General features: G+C 43.9%; 1 pseudogene; it reads right to left on the bottom strand.

The window, feature by feature from the left end:
• Positions 1-1,587: 1,587 nt before the first annotated feature.
• Positions 1,588-1,706, bottom strand: LOC112471205 (annotated as a pseudogene).
• Positions 1,707-11,579: the final 9,873 nt, after the last annotated feature.

Here is an 11,579-nt window from a genome sequence, read left to right as displayed (position 1 = left end):
CCAGCCTCAGCGACCTGGTGGTTTCCCCCTGTGACCTGCATCTCCACACTTCTTTTAGCCCCACCGCCTTCACCGTACCCCTCCTGTGAACTGGTTTCCGGGTAAGATTTTGTTTGAAGAAAGAATGCTACTACCATTTTTTTTTTTTTTAAGTTGGAAAACCAGCGATGGATGGGCTCACAGTCTCATAGTTTACAGGGGAAGAAACTGAGGCCCAGGAATGGGAAGTGCCTGAGGTCCCTCTGCAAGTCAGGACCAGAGCAGGACTAGAATCGGATCCTGGAGGCCCAGCCCCGAGGCCAGGTCCTGCCTGGGCAGCTGTCCACTGAGTGTGCCACGGCCTCTCTCCAGCTCCTCTGGGCTCTGCCGAGAAAGGGCCAACTGCACTCCCGTCTCGCCACCTCCCCCACCCTTCCTCATGCCTGTTTGGATAACTTTTTCACCTGTTCCTTCATGAGCTCTCCCTGGGGTGTGGCTGCCTCCCCTGCTTGTCCCAGGGAATCCTGGGGCCTTGGCAGTGTGGCAGCCTAGGCTTGGCCAGTTCCACGGCAGACAGTTTTCAAACAGTGGCTGTCTGGGCAGAATGAAGCCTGTTTACCCAGGGCAGGGCCCAGGCAGAGAGGCTGCAGCTTCCTCCCCATGCCACTGCCCCATCATCCAGCCTCTCAGCTGCCTGACTCAGCTGTCCCCATCTGTATTTGCTCATTCCACAAATATTTATGGAGCACCTACTGTGTGCCAAGCACTGTTCTCCATGCTGAGGATAAAGCAGGGAATAAGACAGCCAGATTCCCTGCTCTGATGGAATTTACATTGTAGTGGAAGAGACATGATAAACAGATCAAGGAATGCACCAGACGTCAGGGCTGTCGAAGAGAACAGTGATGGGTGGAGGTGAGTCAGCCTTGGATTTGGGTGGTCAAGGAAGGCCACTCTGAGCGGAGAACATTTGAGCTAAGACCCGGACGATGAGAAAAAATCAGTTATGGGAAGATCTGGGTGAAGGGTGTTCCTAGCAAAGGGAATAGCAAGTACAAAGGCCCTGGGGCAGGAATGTGCTTGGTGTCATTGAAGGATAGGAAAAAGACCAGAGTGGCTGAGATAGAGTGAGCGAAAGGGGGAAAGGCAGGAGAGGCCAGCAGAGGCCAGACAGTCAGATCCCAGGGGGACTTTTAGGTCAGGGGAAAGAGCTTGGGTTTTCTGTTCAGTACGACACGAACTGTTGGAAGGTATTCAGCAGGGATTTTAAACACGATTTATCCTGAATTTCTCCTCTAACATTAACTTTGCTTTTTCCTTCTGTGGCTTTCTGTCCCACGACTCTTATTTCCAGGTACACTCGAGAGTGTTTGAAATAGTGTTTCATTTTTCCCTTTTTCTTTTTAATTTAAAATTGTTTTAAAAAATTCAATTGACGCTTGATAGGTACACAATGGAAAAAATCACATACTCTACAAAGCTGATACTAAACAGGAGTTGCTGGCCCACTCTTTTTTTTTTTTTTCATAGGCGAGGCAACCATTGGTTGACCTCACAGGTTGCAAGGACCTCGTCCATTTACAATCCCTTATTTTATTTTATTTTTTTCGCCTATAGCATCTGGTCGTCCTAGGTGGTCTCCCATCCAAGTACTAACCAGGCCCGACCCTGCTTAGCTTCCGAGATCAGACAAGATCGGACACGTTCAGAGTGGCATGGCCGTAGACGGGACAGTGGTTTTTAAAGAGGAACCTGATTCCCACCATCCAGGGGCAACCACTTGCAACTATTTTAGCTGGGTTTTATTCCCCGCCCTGGCATTCTCCTATTTCTAAATATCATGGTTATACAGCTACTTCTTGACTTTTTTAGTCTTACATGTAACGTATTAATTGGCTAATAGGAGAGATCCTATAAACTATTTTTCGATATGGAGATGAGACAATATTCATCACTTCATTTGCATAACCATATTACTATTATTACTATTGTTCACAGCTAATGTCATCGGTACAGGAACTAAGGCCTTTCTGTGTGTTATCTCAGTTAATCTGCACAACAGTATAGGATAGGTTCTTGCAACCATCCCTTGAGCTATCCTGAGAGGTAAACAGAACTGGCATTCATAATCCCATTTTCAGAGGACATGGAGCCCTGAATGACAAAGAAGTTTCCACCTATCACAGCGGGCTGTGGTGGTTAAAATAAAACCCATCTTTCAGCCAAGATGGAAGTAGACAGGGTCCCTGTGTGCAGGAGATAACTCTTCTATCTTACATTTTAGGTTTGTTTATTGCATCAGCTAGTATTGCCCTTACTAATACAATACCTCGTTTTGAATCCTAGCTCTGCCTCTCATAGGCTGTGTGGTTTGGGGGTAAGTTATTTAACCCCTCTGAGCCTTTGTTAACTCTTCTGAGAAATGGGTATGATGACAATACCTACTTCAATGGGTAGTTGTGAGGACTGAAGGAGGTAATTTTTATAAACTGTTTAGAAGAGTGCCTGGCCCATAATAAGTACTATATAAGTGATCAATTAAACCAGAGCTAGGAAATGAATGAGCCAGAACCCGTATCTGGCCCTTCTGATGCCAAGTTCAGTGTCTGACCCCAAAGCCCAGACACTTATATTCCTCTTGATGATTTTTACCATATCTACCTATTACTCGTACTTCATTTACCTGTAATTCTTTACTTGATATTTTTCTTTCTTTTGAAGACATACATTAATTTTAAGAGGATCTCTTATATCGCTGCTTTACTATGCTATTTATAAATTTCTCTAACATACAGTAAAATAAATTCAATATGATTTTAAAAGTTTGTCCGTGTATTGCATAAAATTGGCCCCTGTGCCCTGTGGGTACACCAAAGGAAAAGTATGCTATTTTTAAGGTCTATAAAGAACCTTTGGGAACATTCTGTCCAGTGGCTTTGAAATCCTCTTGACCATGACCCTCAGTAAGTAACACATTTTACATCACATACTTTATATACAGTGGCCATAAAAGTGGTAGTCCGAATACAGACCCTGGAACCCAAATGCCTGGATTGGAACTCCGATATCACCCCTCGGTGTCTATGTCACTTTCGCTGAGTGGCTCGACCTCTTTGTGCCTGCATTTTCTCATCTATAAAACGGGAGTGACAATAATAGCATCTACCTCATAGGGTCATTGTGAAGATAGAGAATTCATATGTGTAAATCCCTAGTAGGTGTTCTATAAATTTTCACTATTATCACAATCCCAAGCACACATCCATACACATATAGAAAGGAAACAGAAGCTTCACACATGCAAAATTTACTCTTATTACGTGAGATGCACTATCATGTTTTCTATTCTATTTTACTTCGTTTGAAAAAAATGGTCATCTTTGTGAAATTTCCTTCATCTGTTTCCTGATGAACATTATGCTTCAATAAAAAATATTTTTTTAAAATAGTATATTTTTATTCAAATAAAAGGCAAGAAATGAAAATGAAAGAAACCAGCTGATTATGTGAACAGCAAATGTGCTAAAATTATTTTGTCCAGCGTAGTGAAAAAGCATTAAGAGACTTGGGTCTCTAACGGCTTGGACATTGCTGATCTGTAATTTCTTATGAAGACTTGAATTGCACTCTAGAAATAATATATCTGCCTAAAACCAAAAATATATGCTTCCAAGCTTTTTTAAAAAAATAATATTTGATATATTAAAGCAAGAGTCAGCAAACTACAACCCCTGGGCCAAATCTGGCCCATTGCCTGTTTTTGTAAATAAAGTTTTGTTGGAACGTAGTCACACCTATTCATTTATTTATTGCCAATGGTTTCTTTTGTGCTACAAGAGCAGAGCTGGTAGTTGCCGTGGATCCCACTGCCCTGCAAAGCCTAAAATATTTACTATCTGGCCTTTTACAGAAGAAGTTTGCCAACACTTATATTAAAGTTACAAATCAAAATTCTCAAGCTTAAATGAAGCCCAATTCTATTTATACCTTAGTTTATGCTATTTACTAGTCTAACAAATTTTAACAATTACATTTTACCCAATATTTTACTTTGAAAAATTTCAAACCTACTAAAGGTTGAATGAATAGTACAGTGAGCACTAGTACATCCCTCATCTAGAGTCACCGATTGGTAGTATTCTGTCACATTTGCTTTATCGCCATAGCTGTATCTCTCTATGCACCTTTTTATTGAACCATTTTATGTAAAAAATTGTGTATTCATATTTGTTATGTGTATTTGATTGTGTGTGTGTGTGTGTGTGTGTGTGTGTGTGTGTGTGTGTGTGTACATGACCCCATGGCAGAAGTGGTTGACTGTGTACCAACAAATTCATGCTCTCCTTCCATAGTTCAGAGCTATTCCTGGAAAATAGCTACCCTGCTAGGGACCACATATCCCAGAATCCTCTGTATTCGGCCAAGGCTGTATGACTACGTCTCACCAGTGGAATGTGAACAGAAATGATAAATGTCACTCAGGGCCAGGGTCACTTTATTTACAGAGGTAAATAAACTTCGAATTTACATTTTGGGTTTGTTCACTGCATCAGTTATCAGTTAGTATGGCTCTAATTAATACAACTCAATAAATTGTGTGACCTATTAATGAGTCAAGATGGCAGTTTGAAACACACTGGTCTGGTCCTCCGGTTCTCTGAACATTTTTGAACCACTGAGTCCTTTTATTAAGTGTTTCATTCAGAAGTCAAAATGGAGCTTCTCTGGTTGAACCAGAAGCTAAGTGCCTGGACCATTTGAATATCACCCCCTCCCCCAACTCCCATCTGCGGCAAAGTGAACCCTGAGGCATCTTTCCTGACTCCTCCAATGAATATTGTGTGAAAACCCCTGAGCCAGGCACACACCTCCTTTTCTCAGAAGAGAAGGCTGAGAGTCAGTAGGAGGAGGATTTGAGTGAGGCCACAAACAGCTGCCTGGGGTCAGAGTCATCTCCTAGGTTGGTCGCCAGCACATGTCTGTTCCTTCCATTTCCAGGCCTTCCACTTGGTCCACACAGGCCGAGATGCATGGACCAGGCCTTGAGAACCCCAGGCACCTGAAGACTTGGAACTAAGCTTTGTCCTGACTCTCCAGCTGGAGAGTTGCACCCTGGAACCAGTTGCATATCCCTCATTCTGTTTGTTCCATAACAGCTAATTAATGCCTAGTACATAGTAAGCATTCAGTCCCTTTCACATAGTAGGTATAATGACAGTAACAATAATAATAGTTAAAATTTACATAACACTTTCTACGTGTGACACTTGGCACTTTACAGATATTAACCTCATTTAATTCTCACAATCCTATGAAGTAGATGTTATTATCACTCAATTAGACAGATGAAGAAACTGAGGCACAGAAAATTAACTAATTTATTCAGAGCCACACAGCTAGTAGGTGGCAATCTGAGCCTAGGCAATCTGACTCCAGAATCTGAGCTGCTAACCACGATATCACACAGCCTCTGCTATTATAAGAGGTAACAGGATAGCTAAAAGAATAGAGATTTGGTATCAGACATACTAGATTTTAATCACTCATTTGTTGTGTAATGCAGGGAAACTTAACAACTCTGAATCTCAATTTCCCTGGTTATAACATGGGGATGATAATTTCCACCTTGATGGGTTATTGCAAAGATAAAACAGAGAAAACATATAAAGTAGCCAGCATCCTGCTCATTATGTAGAAGGGGATTAAGCTAAGGCAAATTCTTACTTCTTCATGGGCCCACCCTTATGCTGAAGACATGTGAGTCAGAAAAAAATGAAAGGCATAGTTCTGCACTTAAGCATCTCAGAATCTTTTTAGGAACAAGATAAACCATTCACGAAACAATCAGAGAAGTCCGAAGATACTTTCAATAAGGATGAAGTTAACTGCAGTCAAATAGAAGTAAAATCAGCACAATTTATATGCTGTTCCTCCTCTCTTCTGACTGAGCCCTGGGAAACCTTCAGGTTTCAGCTTAGATATTGGTCCACTCCTCCAGGATCAGAGGTTTCTGACCCCTTCCCCTCCTCCTAAGTCCCTTCGCATTACCAGAGTGTCCTATCCATCCATTTCATGGTACTCTGTCTTTGATTGCTGCTGGTCTGTCTGTGGACCCCACCAGATTGGACAATGCAAGATCTGAAGTGACATTTTATTCTATATTCCAGCGCCTAGCAGAATGCCATGCATACCATACACCCCCAGTAGTTGTTTGTTGAAGAAATGAACAAGCAAACAATGAATTAATGAATTCAGGAGACTTCTGGGTAGAGATAAGAGACGCTCTGGGTATCCATAGGCCCCCTTTATAAAATGAGACAAAATAGGCAATGGTTTCTGAATTCCAACTGACCTATTAGCCAAAATCACATAAGGAACTTAACGAAAAATTAAAGATTCTTGGAACTCATCCCAGTAGATTCTGAATCACCAGGTCTGGAGTGGAGCCCCAAAATAAGCCAGTTTAAGAAAGTCTCCCATATACCAGGTTTGTGAACCATCGAACCATGGGGCTGAAATTGAATTGAGATGAGATGGAAAGGTAATGTAGAGAGGGAAGAAAGGGGGAAAGGGCGGGGGAGACTATTTTGAGGAATGAAGGGTGGAAACTGCCATGTCTGATATCTGACACAGTCCCGTAGCCTACCCAACTTTGGGCCCATCCACCCTTCAGGGAGACAAAGAACCTTGTAGTTTATGATACCTTTTCTTTTTCATTAGCTCATGGAATCCTCATAACAACCACGGTTCATCTGATGAATGAAGAAATTGAAGATCAGAGCTGAAGCTAAGTGTCCACTATCCCACGACTTTAAGTGGGAGAGCCACTTAACCAAACTGCCTCTGAACCGATAGCCTCTGATCTGGCCTGAGGCTGATGCCTTTTGTCAAAGGAACTAGGCCTATTAACCCAGGAAAAATCAGGCTCATCTGGCACTTAGAAACAGATATACCGCCCTGATGGAGGATTGTTGACAGTAGCCAAATCACCCTGTTTTCTTATTTGTCCTATTCTGAGCACTTGCAGCTACTACTATCCCAACCCAGCCCAGCCCATCTCATCCATCCATCCATCCACCCATCCATCCACTCATCCACCCATCCATCTACCCCCAAACCAACCCATCACATCCATTCATCAAACCATCTACCTATTCATCCACTCAGATATCTACTCATTCATTCATCCATCCATTCATTCATTCATTAAGTAAACCTCCATCAAAGTCTTTCCATTAGGTACTTGACTTTCTAGCTTTCCTGGAACTAAGAAAGTCTGCTGGGAGGTTTGTAGGAAACTTTTATAAAAGAAAAAGTGCTTTGAGGAAACCCCTTCCAGCTTCACTTAAGTGCAGATGTGATGCCTGATGCTGTGACAGCCACCTTTGGTCTATAATGAGACAAATCAAGAACCAAAAGTGAAGATGTGAGAGAGGAAGGAAGGGAAGAGCATGGATGTGGCTGACATTGTTGACCATTGTCACAGGGCTGTTTCTTAAAACCTCCCCCAATTCATGCAACTAACAAATGCTTATTGAGCATGTATTCTGTGCTAGTCACTGTGTGAGACATACAAGGCAGAATGAACCACTGAAGTTCCTGACCTCATGGAGTTTATGGTCTAGTAGGGGAGACAGATACTACAACACCCACCAACTATTTTGATCAGAGTAATTATGAGAACTACAAAGCAGAATCCAGTGCCAGGAACACATTGTAAGTCCAGGGGAAGGTCAAGTTCACCCAGTATCACCACACCAAAGATGTGCTCATCAGAGACTGTCATACTAAGAAGGTTCAAAAACAGCAGCTGGGATTTATTGTATGCTTAACCTGTGTCAAACACTATTCTAAGCACACGTGACGCTAACCCGGGCTGTCCTTCACTGCCTCTCCTGAGCTCTGCTTCGTACCATGTTTCCTATCTAGCAACTTAACTCTGTAATTGCAACCTGAGGAGGTTTATTATTATCCCTGTTAGAAGACCCAGGAGAAGGGGTTTGCCTCAAAGCACTTTGTTGTTGTTTTCTCTGAATCAGAAAGTGTATCTTTCCCAGAACCTCCTAGCAGACTTCCCTAGTTCATTTTACAGAAGAAACATCTGAGGCTCAGAGACCACACTGCTAAAAAAAAAAGGAGATCCAGGATGCTAACCCAGAGTTATTTTACCTGAAAAGCAGGGTCTTCTAGCCACTATCACACAGCATGCACACACGCATGCACACTCACGCACACATGCACGCACAGCAAATGCCCCACTTTCTCAGGACAACAGTGTTTTTCTTTTCTTTGGTGCATGCTTCAGATCTGGCCATGGGAGCCCTCATTTCTCTGCCCCGCTGTATCTGTAGCTTAGACAAGAGCGTCAGCACAGACAGTGTCAGGTCTAGGGGTTATACAGTTTTTTTTTTTTTTTTAACTATCTTGAACGTTAGTTTTCTCTTCAGTCCTTGGAGATAATAAAATTATTTATCTGAGAAAACTATTGTGAGAATAAATAAAGTAATAGGCATAGAACATTCATCTATCCATCCATCCATTCGTCCATCCGTCCATCTGTCCATCCATCCAATCACCTAACCAATGTTTGTTGGACACTTGCTATGTGATGAGCATGACAGATGCTCGGATAAAAGGCCATGAGAGGACAGCCTACGGAAGTGGATAGATCTGAGATGTGGTGCGAGGCTGTCAGTTTATATTATTATTATTATTACATTATCCTTTGGGAGGAGCTCTATGGAGCCGTCCATTCATCCCTAGTCTAGGCTTGTGGCCCAAGGCCCTGCTTCCCCAGAAGCTGACTGGCCCCTTTGGGAAACAATGAGTCTTCCTCTGGCCGCAAGATTAACCAAATCTTGCAATTGTGTTTAATCTTAGATGAAGCGCCTAAACCATGCCCAGCCCTTCAGCTATTCTGTCTCTAACTGCACCGCCCTCTGTGAGACAGGTCCTGTTCTCTCCGTTTTACGGTCAAAGAAATAGATTCAGAGAGGGGAAGTGACTTGCCCAAGGTCACACGGCTGGCGTGTGGGATAGATCCCCAGGCTGTTTTTGATTCTTCAGCTTCTGCTATTGCCTCTGCATCACGGACTCATGCTTGATGGTAGAACGAAGAAAGATCTCCTGGGCTAGACAGGAGACCATTCCCTGATTCCTTGAGGCCATCCGTCCTCAGTTAATAAGGATACTAAGTAATATGTATTGAGTCCTTACAATGTGTATTGTGCCAAGGGCTTACATCCTTGATCTCCTTTAGTTATCCGAGAAGACCCTAAGATACCCTATCTCAACTTCAGAGAGAAGGCAACAGAGGCACAAAAATGTTAAATAATTTATCTAAAGTCGTAGAACTAGAACCAATATCTACTGGATTCCAGAGGAACAAGCTCTGTGCAAACGTGTGATTTAAGTTGGTTTACAAAATGCATCTCATTTTTAAAAATCTAAAATGTGCAAAATAAATAAATAAATAAATAAAACGATCTCTTGAAACTCCCTCCTCAGAAACAAAACTCTGTTACTGGCCTCTGTGTCTTTCCAATAATTTTCTATGTAAATATAAACGTGTGTGTACATATATATGCATACATCCGTTTTGTTATCAGAAATGTAATAGGCTATACACAGTCCTTCAGCTTACTTTGTTCACTTCATGTAACGTGGAGGTCCTTCGCTATCTACACGCAGATCTGCCCTTTTCTTTAAACAATAGGATAGCATTCCATCTTAAAGATAAATCATACTTTATTTACCCATCCTCTACCGTCAGATGTTTGGGTCACAATTTTGAAGTCACCCCCCAAGCAAGAGAGCCCAAGACTTTCACCATCAATAGCACATGCTTCCCTAACCTTGCATCTAAGTTGCACACATCTAGCATGAAATCATTCTCATTTTCCAACGCCCCGCACTGTGCATTGCTTTATACCACCTCCCCTTACTGAATTACCCTGAGTTGGTGGCCCTCGTCAGAAGGGCCAGCCACCTCTCCCCTTGAGTCCCATCCCAGCTCCACAACCATGCCCAGCAAGGCTCTCCTTGGGCTTTAGTTGGCCCTGAGGCAAAGTGGGGATGATGCTTCCAGCCCCATTCCCTGTGAAATTTTGGAAGTACCCCTGAGATGCATCACCAGGAAAGCGGTCTCTCTGGGCAGAAAATGAGCCGAGCCACTGCACTGGGGCTCTTGCGGCCCCTCCCAGCACTTCCCATACCAAATCCACCATGCCCCTGTTTGGGAGCTTAGTGAAGCAAGTCGCATGCCTCCCCTGGGCTTCCTGCCATTTTAGAGGAGTCCTTATAGGGTCTTTGGTTCCCTCCAAAACACATGGGGCGGGGGACGTCCCACGGTCTCCCAAACTTGACCATGGTCCCGCCCTGTTCAATCCTCCCCTGGTCCCACCCGCTGGCCCCACTCACCATAGGGACTCTCCACTGAAGCCCCGAGGGGCGCGTTCACACTGACCATGGCCGAGCCCACCCAGCTGGAGACCCGGGGGCATGGAGGAGCCTGGGCCCCACACACAGCGGCAGTGGGAGCCAGTCCACCAGGAAGGCAGTGAGCACAGCCAGCTGCCACCGCCCGGTTATCTTATTGATTCTTCTAATCACCCAAGGTGGGTGGATACGTTAAAGAGTAACCAGTCTCTTAGGGAACCTGCGGCTGGGGACTGTCGCTGTTACCACGGCAACAGCAACCTGGCCAGACCCGAGGTCCACTTGGGCCCCAGTCCTGCACTCAGGTTGGGGAGACCTGCAGCCAGATGTAGGGGATACCAGCTCCTCCACCCCCAACTTGAGGAAAGGGACTGGCCAGGAGGGGCTAGGGAGGTGAGAGTCCAACCTGGGTTGGGTTTTATGACTCTACACAAATGGGTGTGGCATGAGGTGGGAGGGAGCAGGAGAGGAGAAAAGGAGGAGGGTGGAGGACTGTATGTATTGAGCGCCTACTGGATGCTGAGAGCTGTATACAGGCATTGCCATGTTTAAATTTAACCTTGATGGGGCAATTGAGGCACAGAGAGAAGGTGCTTGTTTAGAGTCTCACAGCTGGTACATAGAGGAGCTGGAATTATAACTCCTCTTCATCTAACATGTATTTATTGAGCACCTACTGAATACCAAGTCTTGTGCTAGACTCCAGTGGTATAGAAATGAGCAAATCATCCCTGCACTCATGGAATTTATAGACTAATGGAGGAGATGGGCATCCATCAGATAATATTAAATATATTATTACAAACTGGCGAGTCGTATGAGGGATGGAGAAATGCAGGTCGACTCCAGGCCCACAGATGAAAAGCACTCCGCCTGTCCGCTCCCCTGGTCCACTAATCTCCTTCCCCATTAAAAAACTAACCTACTGCCGAAATCTGCATTCTGATCTCTGAATGCAGAGCCATCTTGCTTTTTAGCTCTCTTGAATACTAGACATCTGCTACTTGGCTTTTTAGGAAACAGTCCCATTTCTGTTGTCCCAATGTTGGGTCTCACGGCCTGATTTGGGATAACGAAATCAAGGTCTTCGTTATGTTAGAGCCCAAATGAAAAGCAGTAAACCTTGGAACTCAGAAGACTCAGAACATCCCTGCCCCACCATT

Source organism: Pteropus alecto, unplaced genomic scaffold, assembly GCF_000325575.1.
Source record: "Pteropus alecto unplaced genomic scaffold, ASM32557v1 scaffold45, whole genome shotgun sequence".
Lineage (NCBI taxonomy): Eukaryota > Metazoa > Chordata > Mammalia > Chiroptera > Pteropodidae > Pteropus > Pteropus alecto.
This window is presented reverse-complemented; position numbering and strand designations above follow the sequence as displayed.